This window comes from Melanerpes formicivorus, unplaced genomic scaffold (assembly GCF_026170545.1).
Source record: "Melanerpes formicivorus ecotype bairdi unplaced genomic scaffold, bMelFor1.0.p_v2 SCAF_2, whole genome shotgun sequence".
Taxonomy (NCBI): Eukaryota; Metazoa; Chordata; class Aves; order Piciformes; family Picidae; genus Melanerpes; species Melanerpes formicivorus.
In genome coordinates, this window is record NW_027142354.1 from 31,395,700 (window position 1) to 31,415,074 (window position 19,375).

A 19,375-nucleotide genomic window follows, 5' to 3' on the forward strand; every position below is an offset into this window, starting at 1 on the left:
CAAGATTATAGAAATCACAATACAAAGCAGAAAAGGCCAGAGGACTGATGTTGGTATTTTTCAAATGCATAAAAGTTTATTGCAAAAAGTGAACCAGTATGTCTTTACTCTTCATGAATGCAAATACAATAATGTCAGCAAAGGAGAATACAGATAATACTCCTATCAGCAAGCACTGTGATATATATATATATTGAGATAGTGGAATTCATTTGTCTAAGTTTGTAGACTTATCAGAATTATTAAGAAGACAGTGGTGCAAAAGAAAAAAAAAAAATCACATCTGCCACAGGCGGATCCTAAAAAGCAAGAGATTAGTCAGGTGACTTCTCAGATTCCTTTTACTTCCCTCTTAAGTAAACGTATATATGTATATATCACATGGAACAATTATTGGCCTCCAAAGAACCATCTTTGCAATAGTTTTTGGCCTGGTTTTCTGTCATCTCTCTTCTTATCTTCCTAGGGTTTTAGGTTTTGTGCTCGCTATCACAAGAAAATTACCAGACTTTTTTTGCAGCACAGCTTAAGGTAAATTTGCTACAGGGTCACTGAACTGCTACTCAAAGCCAGCCTCATGTTTAACACTCCGCAATCTGCTGTGAACCTATCAGGTTTATAACACAGATACTATCAGATGCTTTCAGGATTAATGACTAAGTTTGATTTCTTTTGCTGTAGGCAGAACACATCTGTTTAATGCTCCTCTGTGGGCAGGAGGCCAAGACTAATTCTGCATAATGTACTGGCTTTTCCAAAATTTAAGTTATTTAGAGGAAACACTGCCTAACTTATTTGTTGAAGAAGATTTATATCTTTTATAAATCATTAGAAAATACATTAGGTTCCTGAAACATATTTAAATACCTATAAAACATGCACACAGTTTTCCACATAAGGCTAACTTGGGCACATTTTTAAACCACCTTTGAGGACAGATTTCAAGGCAGAGAATTCAAACCTCCTTAAATATCCAGTGTTAGCAGACAATATTGTATCATGCTAACACCATGCTTTTTTTCTTCTGGTCCCTTCACAGCCAGAGTGACAGACAAATTCAGCTAGATGGTGGGTGACAGTGCTGCTGCACTGGCTGATGGTGCAATGAAAATCCACCACTAGCAACTGAATGGCAGAACAGACCCAGAAACAACAAAGACCTAAGGTAAACTGCTGAGGTTTGCACAGACTAAAACATCTATACTGTCCTCGTGATAGTAAACACCTGAATTCCTCTCTGTTTGTAACATCTGTAATTAACAGGTGTGGAATCGTTCATCAACAGCTGTCATCGTAAAGTTATGGTATTTGTCCTACAAGCAAAGCAATACCCTGTGAAGATGTATCCACTGTCCAATTGTCCCTTTCCCACAAAGCACAACAAATAAAAAAATAAATTAAATTGCCCTCAAACAGAAACTGAATGCACACTGGAATAAAATTCCAGTTTCCAATCTGCTTTATCTTCCCCAAATCAATACAAGTTTTGAAACTTGGTTTACTTGCTGATGTTAATTGCCTAAGATTAATGTACAAAGTAAAAGCATCTCCTCAGCCTCTTCCCTGTGAGAAACTGCTCCCCTACCTAGATATAGTTGAATATTTCTGATTACATGAAAGAGTGGGGTGGTATTGTTGTGTGTGGTTGCCTAAAAGTTAGGGAAAAGTCATTCACCTAACAGCAACTTAAAACACCAATACTGGTTATTTGTTTACTATTATTTACTCTTGATGCTATCTATTTAATGTTATTTAGTAACTATACTACAGTATCTCCTAGTGCTGCTATTCCCAAGAGAGGCCAGTTACTCTGGTATGTTCTTTAGGGCAATACTGCATTTATACTGTCTTGTAACCCACTGCAATGCACTGATCAGATGGGTATGTTCAGACTCTAATAACGAGTACATCACTTATTGCCAAGTAATTGCCATAAGACTGAAATAAAAGGAAAGTTTAATACAAGACAGAATCCTGAAAGAGATTAGTAGAGGAGATGAGAAGAAGCTGTAAGGCTTTCACATGCTAGACAATATTGCATTGCTTTCTACCAACACCTTTTCACTGTTTCCTGCAAGCTTGGGGGGGGGGGGGGGGGAAGTACAGAGGAAGGACTGTGTGCAAATATGCATTAAAAAATTAATTCAGAGCATTTACCTGATAAATACTTTATTAAAGTGACTAGAAAAAAAATATGTGAATGAAATGGAGCCAATAATTGTACAATCAGTCTGGAGTAATCAGCAAACACTTAAAGAAAAATTATTGTCACAGCAGACAGATGAAAAAAGACAGAAATGTTTACCCAGAAGTAATTTAAAACAATAGATTAATGACACTTAGGTTCTAGGAATATCTTGTAATTCCAGTACAAATTATTTTTCACTTGTACTTAGTATAATGCTTCTTCATTAGTTATTTTGCATATTCAACATTGTATTTTACTTTTAATTAATTAAACTTCATCTAGCTATAACAGGAGACAAAGGGATGAGGAATGAGAAACCTCTGCAAATGTCTGTTTCTGCCTAGTGTATTACACCAAATAAACCCAGCCTAGTTAGTCCTAATCTAGGCTACAGGAGTTCTTGGTTTGACAAGAATACCAGTATCTGAACCATTTCTAAAAACTATGGGTAAAAAGGTATTCCTCAAAAGTGTCTGTAAAGCAGAACTGTATCATTCTTTTTTAACATGTCCAGGCCAGCAAAGTTCTGTCAGACAATGGCAACCCCAACCTTTCTGCCTTTTCTTACTTTCGTGATTTAGCAGAGCTGCCCAGCAGGCTCACAAGGGACATCCAAGAAGGGCCTTTCTAAGTTTGAGCCTACTATTATTAAGCATAACACACCACAGTTAATTAGCTCCTAATGTTCTTTTTTTCCTTAACCTTAGGTACTGGTATCAAGTAAGAACTCAATGAAAGGCCTTTGTGAGTAAAATATTGACATAGGGGAAGAGGGAGAAAGAGCTGTAATACAACTTTTTGTGCAGGCAAAATGTAAAGAAATTAGGACGTCCTTGCATGACTGCCATGTATTCTGAAGCGAGAAATATGGAAGTGTAATCGGAATCATGCCATACCCCATTGCTTTACTCTCCTGGTTAGAAACAAAATCAGATATGATCAAGGTTTATTTCAGAAATGTCAGACCATCTGAAGTCATTAAATTCAGTTTCAGCAGTGGAGACAACTAACTTTTTCTAAAGCTAATGGTAACTTTCCCACAGTATGAGCATTAATCGTAGGCTTTGTAACACAAGTGTCTTGTCTGGTACAATTTCCTGGCTAGAAGGACCTATTTACTGACAGTTGGCAGTACCAGGCAAATCATTTACGCGAAGAAGAGCCCCTCATGCAATGGTCATACAGTATCAAGAATGAATTTGGTATCTGTGTTGCTTTTGCATGCACAGCTCCCAGCTGAACTTTGGACTTGTAAAATTGGTTCTGTACATAACTTTCTCATCTTGAAGTAAAATTCCATTCAATGATGCTCAAAAGTTCTCGTAAATCCCAACAGCCTCTGAAAGGCTCACCAGCTCTGAACTGTGACATTCTGACTACTGGTACTACAGGCCATTCCATATGTAATGGGTCTGACAGTAGAGGGGAGGGGGGTAACGTGCCAAGCTGTACTTTGGATCTAATTACATCTTCTTATAGCTCTAAGGATTTTATCACCTTTAGTTCAAGAGTGTAATTTAACCTATGCAGGGAACCCTTACAGTTATCCTACCCAGCCTTCAGTTGCACCTTTTCTTTACAGAGGCAAAATCTCAGCAGATATCTTCAAATATGGTGCATTAAGCATCATTTTGCACCATTTCTGGATTCTTTTTCTTCCACTTTTTTTCCCACAACACTTCTGTGAGAGCCTCCACTCATGAGAGATAGGGTTTTGGAAACACTCATTTCTTCAATATTATCTGCAGTTTAATAATTGTACACCTCAGCACATGGACTTAGGTACACCATCAGCCTAATCCACAAACTCTTCCTATTCATAGCACAAACAGTGAAGGTGTTTGCTGTAATTATGGAAATTACCGATGCCAGTTCCATGTTCAAAAGCAGCTGCTTTGGAAACTCAGGACTTGCACTCCCATAACACTTTGCAGTTCAGTTCACAGAGCACTTCAATTTCTTTGGAAGTCAAACATGCATGTTACCACAAAACAGTTTACTTTAGCTATTAGTCTCCTGCTTCTCTGCAAGGCTTTTCAAGTCCAGACTCTGTCAGACTAATTTATCTTCATGGCCTCACATACTGAGTGAGGATCCTGCAAACTTCTTAGTCTTTGTTAACCTAAGCAGAGGAAAGTCTAATTGCTCCAAGATACAGGTTTAATTGCTCCAAGATACAGGTTTAAGTAGAATTGCCCAACATGAAACAAGTTCATGGCTCCATGTTCCCAAACTAGCTCTCCAGACATTGTTATTTGTAGAATTCATTTGACCTTCATAATAGGCTAGTCTTCTGCATAGTGAAAATAAGTGGAAGGGAAGAAGGCAAAGGCTACTTTTACCCTCCACATATCTAAGCAGTGCCAGAAGGGCCTGATACATTTAGATTCTTCTTAAGTTACTCAGAGATGATACTGAAATATCTAGAATAGAAGCAAAATGCTCCTTTCATTAACTTATGCATATGTCAAGGTTTTGTTGCAAGTCATATAAATATATATATATATATATACACACACACACAAGACTGAGCTAACAGGCATATTATATGTAAGTAAAGGATAAACTGATATGAGGTGACCCTGGCTGAGTGCAATGTCATGGTGGTTCTTGATTCATTATTTTTCTGTGGGGCAAAATAACACAATCCTATGAGCAAAAAACAGTGAAAGGGAAAAAAAAAGGCTAAATATTTAGCCTGTCTCTCCCCACAACCCTAGCTGGAGAGCAGCCCAATAAACAGGAGCAAGTAAAAACTACAATTGTATATCCCTCCTCTTTGCCTACACAGATTCAGAAACGTGCCAGCTTTTGTCTTTCTCCCTTTTCCACTGCCTGTTCCCTACCCTGACCTTTAACTACAACTTTCTATCAGGGAAAAAGAAGTTGCATGCCATAAGATGATTTGGAGAGACTTCTATCCCAACATAGCGTGAAGATGACTAAACAGTACAAAGTAAATCCTCTGTCAAAGATAAGTCAATAGTGAATAAGCCATTTCACTTGTTAAGAGTTAACACGCAGTGAATACTTGCAAAGCATTTTTCTGTTTGGATTTTCTTCTTTAATATACTTGTCAAATTCTCATATATATTCCTAGCATGGTGTGGTATCTGTCCTACAAACTCTGAAAATTTTGCTTATGATGTTTAAAACATTCTATTTAACTACAAGAAATTATGAATCCTCCTAAAATGTGCAAAGAGCAGCTGTATATTCTGAAATGCAGACTGTAAATAAACATCCCTTAATTTTTCCTAACTTCTTGAAAAACTGGATCCTCTGAGGTTTCCCAGATATTTCAGATTACTGAGACTTTGGAAAAATATTTGTGCCACTCTAGAATTAGAGCTGAAAGGTGACTCTTAAAGAATGAAGTTTAGCAGTGCTAATGTCAACTCTTTAGTGGACAGATGTTTGATAGTCTAACTGTATCTTAAAGAAACTAGTCTTAACTCTAATTTGAAGTCACAAAAAAAAAAAAGGGTGGAATAATTACAGAATTTAATCATGTGAATTTTGTCATAAAATCTAAGCATTAATATAACCATTTTGAAAGCTACCATCTAAATATAATGTCAACTCACAAGTAACTCCAAAATCATCCAGTGTAAAAAGTTTTAACTGAAACATTCTAGACAAGTTATGTATGAAATAAATCAGTTCAGCAGAAGCTAATCCTCTCTTCCCTACTTTACAGTACTTGGGTTTATATAGAATAGAATCATAGAATCAATAAGGTTGGAAAAGACCTCAAAGATCATCAAGTCCAACCTGTATATGTGCTCCTTCAAAAGAGAATGGAATAAGGGCAATTAGCTGCTGTTGTTGTTCCTTTCTTTTCCAAAAGAAAGGGAAAAAAAAGTTATGGATGACATTGTGTAAATCACAGATAAAAGCTTTGAATGTCACAGGTTAGAAATGTCAAATCATGAAGACAGCAGAGTAATACACCAAGGGCATGAACTCCCACTGTAATGAAGGTATGGTTAATATGCCAGGTTTTTTAAACTATAGAAGTATTTTTGCATTGTCTTGAAGCAATACACTTTTCCATTCCTCTGTGCAGGAATTAATTGAATCCCATGTGTGTAAACGTGTGTTATAATTCACATCCTTCTGAGCTTTTATGCTGATTTTGGCTGGGATAGAGTTAATTTTCTTCATAGTAACTACTACGGGGCTACCTTTGGGATTTGTGCTGGAAACAGTTGACAATTCAGGGATGAGCTGAGCAGTGCTTGCAGAGAGTCAAGGCCATTTCTGCTTCTCACACCACCCCACCAGCAAGTAGGCTGGGGTGCAGAAGCAGCTGCAAGCAGATGCAGCCAGGACAGCTGACACCAACTGACCAAAGATGTATATAAAGCTGGGGGAAGAAGAAGGAAGAAGGAGGACATTAGAAGTGATAGTGTTTGTCTTCCCAAATAACTGTTACATACAATGGAACCCTGCTTTCCTGGAGATGGATGAACACCTGCCTGCCCATGGAAAATTGTGAATAAATTCCTTGTTTTGCTATGCTTGTGTGCACAGCTTTTGTTTTACCTGTTAAACTGTCTTTATCCCAACCCACAAGTGTTCTCACTTCTACTCCTTTGATTCTCTTTCCCAGACCACCAGAGAGGAGCAAGTGAGCAGCTGCTTGGTGCTTAGTTGGAGGCTGGGGTTAAACCACAACAGCTCTGCAGTACACATAAGGTCATGGCTAGCTCTTTTACATACTATTTGTATTTGTTTACGTACACATGTACGACACCGCAATAAGAAGTTTTATAATAGTAGCATTTGACCCTTTATTCTTTTTTTTTAACTATAAAGTGCTCACTGACAGAAACAGTTTTTACAGCCTTTAAAGCAACCCATAAGGTGCTGTTCAAACAATGACACCATTATACAATCATAGAACCACAGAATGGCTTCCATCAGAAAGGATCTTTAAAAATCATCCAGTCCAGCTGCTTTTGTCCCTGCTATTGGCAGGGACATGTTCCAATAGATCAGGTTGCTCAAAGCCATGTCAAACCTGACCTTGAACACTTCCAATGATGGGACATACAGAGCTTCTCTGGGTAACTTGTTCCAGTGTCTTTCCACCCTTATTAGCCTATCTCATTGTTCAGATAATTTGGGAATGCTGATCTTTAGGTTGTCTCTTAAATAGTAACCTTTTTCAAAGATCTTCCACACTTAGCAGCTGAGCCTGTCTAGATTACTAAAGCCAACCAAGTACTAATATGGTTTTCAAGACACCATGCAAGGAGCCTGCACTTATGAACATTGTCAGGCAGATGAAATAGTGTTGTTTCAACACTGTGATCCTGTGATTTATATCAACATTTACAGCACAGTTTCTAAGCCAGTTTCCAATAAATGTTGAGTGCACCATTTTAAACATACTGGGCATCAGAAAGTCTGTAAGAGAATTAAGAAACAACCTAGTGGCCAGGGGAAGAGCTAGAGGCAAATTGACTCTTTCAGCACAAGTTTAGACCTCTCTTTCAGTGAGACTTAGACAGGCTGGAGAGTTGGGCAGGGAGAAATGTAAGGAAATTCAACAAAGGCAAGTGTAAGAGTCTTGCACCTGGGAAAGAACAACCCCAGGTATCAGTATAGGCTGGGGTCTGACCTGTTGGAGAGTCATAAAATGGAAAGGGACCCAGGGAGTCCTAGTGGATGGATGGTTTACCACGAGCCAGCAATGTGCTCTTGTGGCCAAGAAGGTCAATGCCATTCTGGGGTGTACTAGAAGGGGTGTGGTTAGCAGGTCATGAGAGGTTCTCCTTCCCCTCTACTCTGTCCTGGTGAGGCCTGAATCTGCACATCTGCAATGTTATAACCAGTTCTGGGCCCCTCAGTTCAAGAAGGTCAGGGAACTGCTTGAGAGAGTCACAGAGCCACAAAATGATTATAGAAATGGAACATCTTCCTTACAAGGAGAGACTGAGGGAGCTGGGGGTCTTAGCCTGGAGAAGATGAGACTGAGGGGTGCACTCATTAATGTTTATAAATATGTAAAGGGTGAGTGCCAAGATGATGGAGCCAGGCTCTCCTTGGTGATGCTCAGTGACAGGACAAGGGGCAATGGATGGAAGTTGAGGCACAGGAAGTTCCATGGAAACGCAAAGAGACATTTTTTTCACTGAGAGGGTGACAGAACACTGGAACAAGCTGCCCAGGGGGGGTTGTGGATGCATTACTGTGTGATCTTGCTCTAGGTTATCCTGCTCTTGCAGGGGGGTTGGATCAGATGATCTTTTGTAGTCCCAACCATCCCTAACATTCTATAATTCTATGCCTAACTAAAGCGATAATGCAGCCATAGGGAGCATAACAAAGCAGGAATACTCACTGGACCATTAGCGCTTTTAAGAGATTATTATGTTCTGCCACATCAAATAAAATGAGATCATGCAATGAAAGAAAAATCCCACAAGAAAAAATTTAGGAAAGGTTTACAATTATCAAGACAGTATTTATCTAAAAGCAAAACTGAAGCATAACTCTCACCCAAAAAAATCCCAACAGCATTGCTATCTGACTAACTGCTATATATGTTAACAGTTCATATCATACACCTAGAAGCATAAAAATTACAGTTCAATCAATGCCCAAACAAAGGCATTATCCTTCGTCATGGTAGAACACATCAGTTTTCAAATGTTTTTGAAGGAAAAATAACAATTTTGGGGGGTATGCTGGGTTACACCCATCCTGGGTGGAGGGCTGAGAGAGCCTTACTCCCCCCCTGAAGAATAAAAGAAACCTGATCCAGGTGAACAGAGAGGGACTTGGTTTCCCCCTCCCAGGAGGAGGGGTCCCCCAGGTGAAAGGTGGTCTATTCCACTCCCCCTTCCTGTCCAGCAAGCCTCTAAAAAGGAAGACACTGCTGCCCCTTTGCTCTCTTTCTCCTGCCTCACCTGCTAGAAAGGACAGCAGCAGAACAGAACAGAACAGAACAGAACAGAACAGAACAGAACAGAACAGAACAGAACAGAACAGAATAGAATAGAATAGAATAGAATAGAATAGAATAGAATAGAATAGAATAGAATAGAATAGAATTAACCATGTTGGAAGAGACCTCTGAGATCATTGAGTCCAACCTATCATCCAACACTATCTAATCAACTAAATCACGGCACCAAGTGCCCCATTCAGTCTCTTCCTAAACACCTCCAGTGATGGTGACTCCACCACCTCCCCAGGCAGCCCATTCCAATGGCCAATCACTCTTTCTATGAAGAACTTCTTCCTAGCATCCAGCCTAAACCTCCCCTGGTGCAGCTTGAGACTGTGTCCTCTTGCTCTGGTGCTGGTTGCCTGGGAGAAGAGACCAGCCCCCACCTGGCTACAACCTCCCTTTAGGTAGTTGTAGACAGCAATAAGGTCTGCTCTCAGCTTCCTCTTCTCCAGGCTAAGCAACCTCAGCTCAGCCTCTCCTCATAGGGCCTGTGCTCCAAACCCCTCACCAGCTTTGTTGCCCTTCTTTGTAGCCAGTCTCCTGATTCTTCTATGTGGTCAGCCCTGGCCTCTCCCTGCTGTATCCACACTTCTCTAAAGGACTCAAATCCACGAACATCCAGGGAAATACAAGGCCATCCAGGCTTGGTTTTGCATATTTTCCTATTTATCTTTATCCCTTACCTTTGCAAACCCTCCCTGTTACTGTTATTTTTTTGTTAAAAAATGTACTTCTACTTCCAAACCAACTCCAGATTACTTCTTCTTTTGTATATCCACCTCCATACCTTTTCCCTACCCCTGTTTTTTCTTTCCCTTTTTCCTTATCTGGGAAAAGGGGGGGGGGCGGGGGGGGGATAGGGGGAGGAGGGGGCAGGAGAGGAATTATCAATTTGCTATCATCTGAGCTCTTCAACTCCAGTTAGGGCTCAAACTACAACAATTGTTTTTGGGAAAAAAATCTCATTTGGAACACTTGATAATGGAAGTGTCTTAAATTATAGTTCACTTTTATTAATAAACTAAGCCTCTCTTTAATTACAATAAGTCTATTCATACCTATTCTGACAATAAAAAAGAATAAAAAAAATTTGCATTCTCCTGTAACTAATAAAGACAAATCTAAATCTATGATAAAAAACAATGACAAACGCATTTCAATACTCTCAACAAATACACCTAAATTTCAGTGTGGGGAAAAACCCAAAATGAGCACAACAGTAGAATTTTGGTATTTTATACATTGAGAACAAGTAACAGCTTAAGTCAATCCCATTTGTCTGCTATCCAGTTATATAATTTATATGAGTAAAGGGGCTGGCATCCAAGGGGAGAGATAAAATGGCAAGTGGCTGCAGCCTTGAGTTACCATTTGTATATAATGGAGCAAACTGTAAGCACTCTGATTCTCAGCCTCTCTGTATGTATGAAGCTTATCAGAAAAGTTCAGATAGTCAGTATTCTGTTTCAACTAATTATAAAGCAAGACAGTGATTTCTTCAAACTGCAGGTGAAGTTACCCAGGAGATATCTGCAGAACTCACCCCCTCCTTCTATGACCTGAAGCCCAGACTGCCAGTGGAGCTGGATACACAACAGCCTCCCCTAAGACAGGAAACCCTTGGTACAGACTACACACCTATGCATTTGCAGTTGCACTTTCTGAACAGACCTCCTAAAATCAAAGCAAAAATTCCTGTGGTCACAGGCAGCCTCAAAGGCTCCATAACACACTGGACTGTACTATGGCCATGGTTACAATAGAGAGGTATGGACTATTATGAAATGATAACTCAGCTGGATGTGAAAGGTCATTTCCAGTGAAAAAAAAAATTCAAAGCTGAGGGCAGTTTAAAAATTAACTAATTCCCCTAACTACTTATTTATCAAATAATTGTATTACCATACACAGCATGTACAGCTCACACCAGGAGTATCCATAATTATTAGTGACTTTATCCTGCAGTTCCTATTAACTGCCAACACATAGTCCACCGGCATTTTATGGTGCTTAGAAGTACACAGTCAGTGGCTACCCACTTTTGCAAGATATTTGTCATTTTTCAAGGTGAAGGAAACACAGTAGTATCTTATATGTTGCATTGTGATTATTCATTCCCCTCTTCATATTTCAGTAAGAATTTCCTATATGCATTTAATAGCAGAATTACTTCATTCTTGTTTACTGATCTGTAAGCAGTATTTGTGTTCATTTAAAAACGACCTCTTAACATGTACTTAGGAATGGAAAGTACCCTTTTCTTTCTCCAGAATTCACTCTCTAGTTGAAATATTGGCCAAGGCACAAATAAACAAACATTAGTAAATACAAGACTGGACAGCCATTGCTTCTCAACAGTAGACCCTGCCAGATACGGATCCACTGCTGCATTTGTCTCTTTCAGAATAACTCTTCCAAAGAGCTACACCCTTGTCTAGCTTGCTCAGATTCTGAAAATCACTGTTTATGATTGTGGCTATAATAGTTGACCTAACCAGAAATCAAACCACAGACTTAGGAAAGCAATGGGATCCATAAGGTACCAACTCCTTATTTTGAGAGTCCATGGTATGAAAGTCCCAACGTTAAGCCACATGAGATGGCTATCCCAGGATAATAGTTCAGATTCCATAAATCACATTCATATTGTTAAGTCTTTCAATGTCTGGCATAGTCTGGACAAGTCTGTTTGTTGGATAAAGTCTGAACTGCTAAATAAATAGTGATAAATTTCCTAATACCACTGGGCAGAGTGCTCCTGTGAGTACAACGTGTATTTATCAGTTTCCCACTGTGCTGGCATTGACTTTCAGATTTCCTTTATTCTTATTATAGTAAACATAGCACAGCTCTCTGGCAAACAAGAGTAACATTCTTACTGTAATATCATATCCTTCTTTTAAAGAAACCTTAGAGATGTCCAGAAAAGAACTAGGCTCAACTTGGAATGACAAAATATACTCGCTTCCAAAGAAATTTAAGTTTGATTTGATTTTATATTGAGGGGGAAAAAAATAAAATAAGAAGGTGACTATTTTTACAATGAGCAGGTTGGCAATTTCTGATAGGTACTGAAAACAGTGTTTGCCTGTATGGTACTTCTAAGGTCAGCTACTGAAACGCTGACATAAAAATACTTTCCTAGTTCGAAGCAGGCTACCTGAGCTGAAGGATAAAGCAACTGGCATTTTGGATGTAGAATTCAGAAAACAATAGACTGTGGATTGTGAAGGAGTTTTTCTTCTTCTGGAAGAAAGAACATCAAGTGCAGATGACTTAAAAAAAAAAAAAGTAAGGTGGCTAAAGAAAACCAACTGGCATTTATTATGGTACAATTTGTATTTAAAACTTCTCCCCATCTCAGAGAAATTTATGTCAGACAAAGGTGGGATTTGTCTTGGTTGAAAAAAAAATAACATGGAGTGGACTGTTGAACAACTTCATGAAAGTAAGACAGTCTCAGACGACTGAAACTAGCTCAATTTCCAACTGTGTGCACTTCTCTTGCTTGCTTCAGAACTCAAATAAGAAAAAAAAAAAGTACATATAACAAAAATAGCAAACAATGGTGCTATTTCCATATACCTCCTCTGACTCCTTAATAAAACCATATATTTTTCCTAACAATTACTTTATGGGATATTTAAATCATAGAATCGTTTCACAGGATTGTTTTGGTTGGAAAAGACCTTTAGGATCACCGAGTCCAGCTCTTCAGCCTCAGACAGCCCTAAGAAATCACAGGTTCTAGGCTATGACTTTACTTAAGGCTCAGCTTCAGCAAGGAATGGAAATACTAAAGAGGCTGATCAACAATCTTTCCCTACTGACACAGCGCCCAAAGTATGGATACTTTGTTTACATTTGCAAGTACTCACTGTTAAGAATATCTCATCAAAAGCTTTTCTCACTGAAGCATCAGAAAAAATTTCCATGGGCTTCATTAATGAAGAACATAGACCCAAATCAATAAAGTCATTGTGCACAATAATCTGAAAGGTGTCAGACAGAGAACAAATTAAATGGTAATAGAAGTGACAGCCATTTCTCTATATTAGGCTTTACTGGATGTATCCACTAAGTCATTCAACATGTTCACATATTCCCTGTCTTTGCCTGTCAGCCTCCCCTTGTTCCTTGCAAAGGACACCAAGCTCCAAATTATGTTGACAGAACAGAAACTGACAAACGATAAATGGATCATAACAAAAAACATGCCTGGAGCAAGGATGTCTGACATCTGAGAGCTGGGATGTTTTCCTTTTGGATAGAAGCTCTGACCCACTATTTACACCCTTATCCTAAACTCTCCCACATATTTTTAAATGACAGCTTTCCAGATGTTATCTGTATAGACACTGGCCAGATTTATGGTCAGTATCTCACTTAACTGTAAGCCAATCTAGTGTTTTGGCCTCACTGGAAACGAGATTAGGCCTGAGATTTGCACCCGGACAAAACCTGCACTTTCATGCCAGAAATTTACCAATGCTGATTTCTTGGGGTTTTTTGGTGGTGTTTGTTTTGGTGGTGGTTTTGGGGTTTTTTTGCTGGTGTTGTCATTACTGCAGAATATTTAGAATATCAGGGTATTTGGCATTACCATAATAGCACTTAAGCAGAGTAAATAAGATAGACTAGACGTGGCAGGAAACCACAATAAAACTGCACAGAAGTGAAGAGAGCAGCTAGTTCACTTGTAGCACCAGCTCAATACAGTTTTCCAACTCAAGCAAGCATTTTTACAGTACAAGGACAACAACATGTTCTGAGCTGTACAAATGGTGCTCCCACATTTTAAGAAAATCTAAAAATTTGGGAAATATTAAAGATTTATTGGTGCTAAATCCACAGTCTGGTGTTGTATTTGTGTATTGCCCATCACACTCAATTAAAAAAATGGTTTCAAAATGAAATTTGGAGGGTAAATAATATATTTTCTCTTCCCAGTGTACTTTTCCCACTTCCTTAAGACAAAATTGGCAGAAATTAAATCGTTATGAGACTTTTTGTATTTCAGTGTATCATAGTTTTAACCTCCTCTCAGTTTCATTACAAATTATGGATTCTTAAAATACTTCCTAAACAACAATGACTTTTAAACAGCTTGGAATGAGAAATAAGTTTACCTTTTCCTTTCTATAAAGAGGTTTGTAGTAAAGACAGCAGCATGACTATTTCTGTATGGAGGATAACTAATTATAGATGGCAGTGTAGCCTCTCTGAAAAACTGACCTTATTTAATCCTCCTTAGCTTTATGAATAATCTAAAATATGCTGCTATCACTCTAACAGATATTAAGTAGACAACCACAAAGGGAAAACAAACAAACAAAGCAGAATCTCACAGACAAGTATAGTTATGCCCAAAGGGAAAAAAAAATAGAATATGAAAAGTAGATGCTGTAAGATGACTTTTTGACAAAGGCAAGTTACAAGTGAAGTTGCCATGATTGTATCACATTGGATATTGAAAGATATCGAGTGACCTCTGTTTTAACGTTCTAGACAAAGATTCTTATGGGCTGTTTCCCTTTCTGAAATAAGCTTCAAAATACTTCTTTAAAAAAATACCAATAAATGGTTTCATGCAGTGAGAACAAGGCATACTAGCCTTTCAAGTGATACAGCTATAATCTATGCAACTCATGTTAAAATCTACACTCCCTCACACAGAGTAGCTATGCATTGGAGTAAGGTTTGAAGCAGACAACATCTAGCAACAGAGTCATCTGAGAAGGAAAAGCTCTCTTCTTTTTCAGTTCCTGCTGTTCCAAATAGCACAACATTTTCTATGATCTAAAAGCAGTCTTGGAGCACTCAGAATGACCCAGAACAAGGAGGATCTCTGCTATACACATGCAGCTCCATGACTTCCATCACAAGCCATCCTGTGAAAATGTGTGTAAACTGAAGAACCAGTAAGAAGCCAAATTTCTGCAGCAGTGATGATCATCTGCTCTTACTGAGTATGAAGGATCAGATCCCTAATTGCTCCAGTAATATACTTTCTAGTTAGAAATGCTTTCATACAAAGGATAATAATTTATAATTAGCAGAATAATTTTTCTATTTAGAAGAATTTTCCCCAGAAGTAGTAAATTAAAGAAAAACATGAAACTGCAAAAATTCAGCCAGATCACCAAACAACAGAGAATGGAATTATTCTTTCATTTTTTGCTTTACAGTGAAAACTGCAGGAAAAAAGATGGTTTAAGATTTTAATTAGAAGCTTTGAGTGGATGTTTCTAAACATCTCTATGGGCATCACACATTCCCACCTGCCCGGGGCAACTGGACTCCAGGGCCAGAGCATGTTTCCCATCATGTGCTGGGACCCAGGAACTGCCACCACAGGCAACACCCTCTCAAAAGTGGTAATTCTGGTGTCTTGTGGGAAATGTAGTCAGCACCAATGCCGCACCCAGGAAACACAACACAGCGTTTCTAAATGACAGTTCTTAAGTCTGACATCAACATACCTGCCCTCTCCCAAACGCAATGAGGAATGTAAACACAGCCTTGTGAACTTTTATATGCAAAAGGACTACTATAGTCAGTGACAGGCAAACAACCATGAAGAAGCACCAGTTGTCCTTTCCTAAACACAACTGCTGTGTTCACAGTAAGACAAGCACAAGGCTACGTAATCAAATGTTCCCACTCAAAATGTAGTCCACGGCTGCATGCCAGACTATCAAAAAATAATTGGCCATCTTTATTTAGAATTTCTCAGTGTAGGTATATACAAGTAGAGCAGCCACAGTAGGTCTGTGCTTTCCTTCTGAGATGGGAGTTTCTTGGTAATACATGTGCAGGCAGTGGTGCGAGAAGCAGGGATAGCACACACCGCTGGAAAAGACGATTAGGATTAGCTTCAAACTGCACAATAGGTGCATCAGCACTAGTCTGCTGCAAATGGACCAGATCTATGTTGGCAGCTAGCACAGCCCAACAGGAACAGACACACAGGACAAAATACTTAAGAGCAGAAGACATCATATGGTTTTAAACCAGGCTAGCCCTGGTCTGGTCCCAGGGACTAAATTTCGAGCAATGACTCAAGCACATCTTCATCTTAAAGGAATCCAGCTGGCCCACCATGAGGTATACAGACATGGGCAGTAAGTGGGAACAACTGGAAGACTCACGTCAAACGTACAGTCCTGACACAAACCACAACAGTAACATAAATGCACAACCACACCCATGAGCATCTGTGAGAGTGGAGTAGAAAAGACCTTTTCGCGTCACTTTTGAAGAGACTCTTCGGGTGTTAGTAAAACTACACAGCTCATTGAAATAATTCTACCTCCAGTGTCAGAAACTGATAAATTACAATTTAGAATTGGTAGATTTTACTTGATAAATTTGGGAAATTTTGGAATTTACCAGTTCCTGATGCTGGAATTAGAATTATTTCAACGTGAATTTAGTAGTAGCATATAGAACTATGAAACGGAGCAGTTGGAATCTACCACATCATATTTATCAAGCAAAACCACAGCAGGACTAAACTATTTATTATACAAGAGGGTGATAAGGAGCTACATGATTTACACTTTCATAAGCATTGACAAACAGTGACTGCAACCAAGCACTGATATAGTTCAGTGGACAATTCAGGTATTAGTTTTTACCTTCCCCTGCTAACTATGGAAAGAAGCAAAACTCTCAAGAGTTTAGTTCTTCAACTTCTCATACCATTGCCCTATTTCACATTGAATGTCGTGTTTCATGACAGCACAGTCTACTTGAAAGATTAAAAGAAGCTAAATCCACCAGTTCAAAATCTAGGCTAATGGCATTTGTTTGTGTGGCACTCTTTTACAGGTCTTACTGATGTTTTGCACTAGCACATCTTTCACTTACTTATCATGCTTCAATGGAAGGCTGAGAAAACCAGACGTACCTCCTCCCTGTGCACAAGAGCTCTGCACCAACACTGGGCTGCAAGGGAGGCAAGAAAGCAAAATTCTACCTGCTAAGCTTCTCATGTATTCTACAACAGAGATTAAGCAGAGTGGCCTGCTCTCTTCAGATGCACTGTGCACAAATGTTTAGAATTTAGGACTTCACTGTGTGCCTTAGATAATGGCAGCTCATGACAACCATGCAGCAAAAGTGAAAAAGAGGTCCCTTGCTCAGAGTCTGAATACTGACACACAACCCTCATGTCCTGGGTCTCAGTAATAAACAGTTAGCTGTTCCTCAAAAATTTTCTCAAGGTATTTCTTTAAAATCTTAGGGTATTATTCTTCAGCTTTTGGGAATAAATGACTAAAGGCCATGCTGAGAACTAAGCACCAAGCAAGTATTTCAGGCTATATGTACTTCTTGGAGTTCAAGCAACAAACTAATTCCCTAAGGGAACACAGTATCTGTATTCCATTGACAGTAGTGAGAAGATAAGATTCTAATGTCATGTTGATTTTTCCCTGATTTAGCAAGAAATAGCTTTGAAGTGGTCTGATAACCAGCTTGCTAATTGTGGCTCTGCACAGCCACTGATTGGTCCTGCACCTGCTGCTCTGTGATTCTCAGGACTGCGGGATTCTTAATCTGGGCTTCTTCGTTAGGAAATCTGTCCCAATTATTTATGAGGGTGAAGTTCTCCTGACTCTATTCATTGGACTTCCATTCAGTTTATATCTCCTCCTTTAGGAACAAAAAAATAAGGGTTTAACTTATTATTAATGAGCTGCTAGTTTTGTCCTCAAAGATCCACAGAAAGTTATATAACCACTTTCACAATAGTGTGCTAAAAATAAGAGTTGTTTAGCCAAACGCCACTGCAATTTTTATAAGATCTGTGATTCCAATTCTGTGGACCTGTGGAAGTGCAAGTATTTCCTTAGCTTTAGCAGAAAGTCAAGTAGGAGCTCCTTGTAAGGCTGCTGTGGGCATGTATTATTATAATCCTCGTTTGCAACGGAAAAAACAAACACACACACTCAAACAGAAAAACACCCCCGTGTATCTATAAACATATATATGTTTTTCCAATTCACGAATCAAAGTAATGCTATTTGCGCTTGGAGCTGATCCCTCGTGGGGTTTCATAATCACAAACCATCATTATCAACCCAAAGCAAAGAAAAAAGGTACAAAGGGGCACAGGTTCTAAACCCGAGGAGAATTTTTTTTTTTTTTTTTTAACTGTTGTGCGCACCGCGCCTCAAACCCAAAGGGATTCGGCCATTCAGGTAACTTCCGAGGCTGCTAGGGCAAAGCACCGCGACTCAGGCGCAGTCGAGAGGGGAGCCGGCTGTCCTTTATTTAGTTCCGTGCTCCCGGGAACGCCCCAAGGGCGAGCAGCGCGGGCGCGCTACTGCCCGCCGAGGCGTCCACAACCGCCGCCGCCAGCGCTGTGGCCGGCGGCATCACGCGTGGGGACGGGCAGGATGGTCACCACGACGGGTGCGGAGCGACGGGGCTACCAGCGGTGCCGTGGCGGGGTTGCGGCGGACAGAGGTTCTACGGGGCGTCCCCGTGCTGTCACAGCGCCCGCGGGCCCTGTCCGCCGCCCGCCCGGCGAGCCGCACAGCTGCCTTGCGAAGGGGCGATCAGTGTACGAGGGCAGGGGAGTAGGAGGAAGGGTGCAAACCGGCCGCAAGGGAAGCCTTGCCGGATCAGGACGCCAGGCGCCCCCCGACCGCCCCATACCTGCACGGAGGCGGGGAAGGGTCTGTAGCGCGCTCTGACCGGCCAGCTATAGATCCCAAGGGGGAATGAATCGGGGTGGCGGTCGTCGCTCTCTGCTGCCGCTGCTGCTGCTGCTGCTGATGGCGGTGGTGCGAAGCCCTCGCTGGCTGCAGATGCCCATAGGCGCTCAGCGGGGGAGAGCAGTGCGCGAAGAGAGCGAGGCGGCTTTGCCGGCTCCCGGCGGCGGAGGGGAGCTCGGCACTGGCTCCGCGCAGCTACTGCCCGAGGAGAGGATCAAGCCCCAGCTTTCGATTGGCTCCGGTGGCCGAACAGCTCTCACCGGCCTGCCCTCCCGCCGCCCGCCTCCCCTCCGCCGCCCCACACGCTCCGCTCGCCTGCAGATCCGCTCCTCCCTGCCAGCTTCTGGCCTCGCAACCTGGTGGGCAGTTCGAAATTTGTTTCTTTTCCTCCCCGCCACCTTCCCTTCCTTAGCACGACGTCCAATCCCGAGCCTGTTGTTTATACCGGGACACCTCGCCTTGGATCTGACAAAACGCCCTCCTCTCCGCATCTTTCTC

The 19,375-nt window shown here is 40.5% G+C and overlaps 1 protein-coding gene across 1 annotated transcript in view; it reads right to left on the reverse strand.

The window, feature by feature from the left end:
* Nucleotides 1–19,099, reverse strand: part of GREM2 (gremlin 2, DAN family BMP antagonist) — a 39,128-nt gene extending 20,029 nt beyond the window's left edge. The window contains exon 1 of the mRNA XM_068155204.1: nt 18,819–19,099. The gene's annotated coding sequence lies outside the window, so the exon portion shown is untranslated. The remainder of the gene's footprint in view (nt 1–18,818) is intronic.
* Nucleotides 19,100–19,375: the final 276 nt, after the last annotated feature.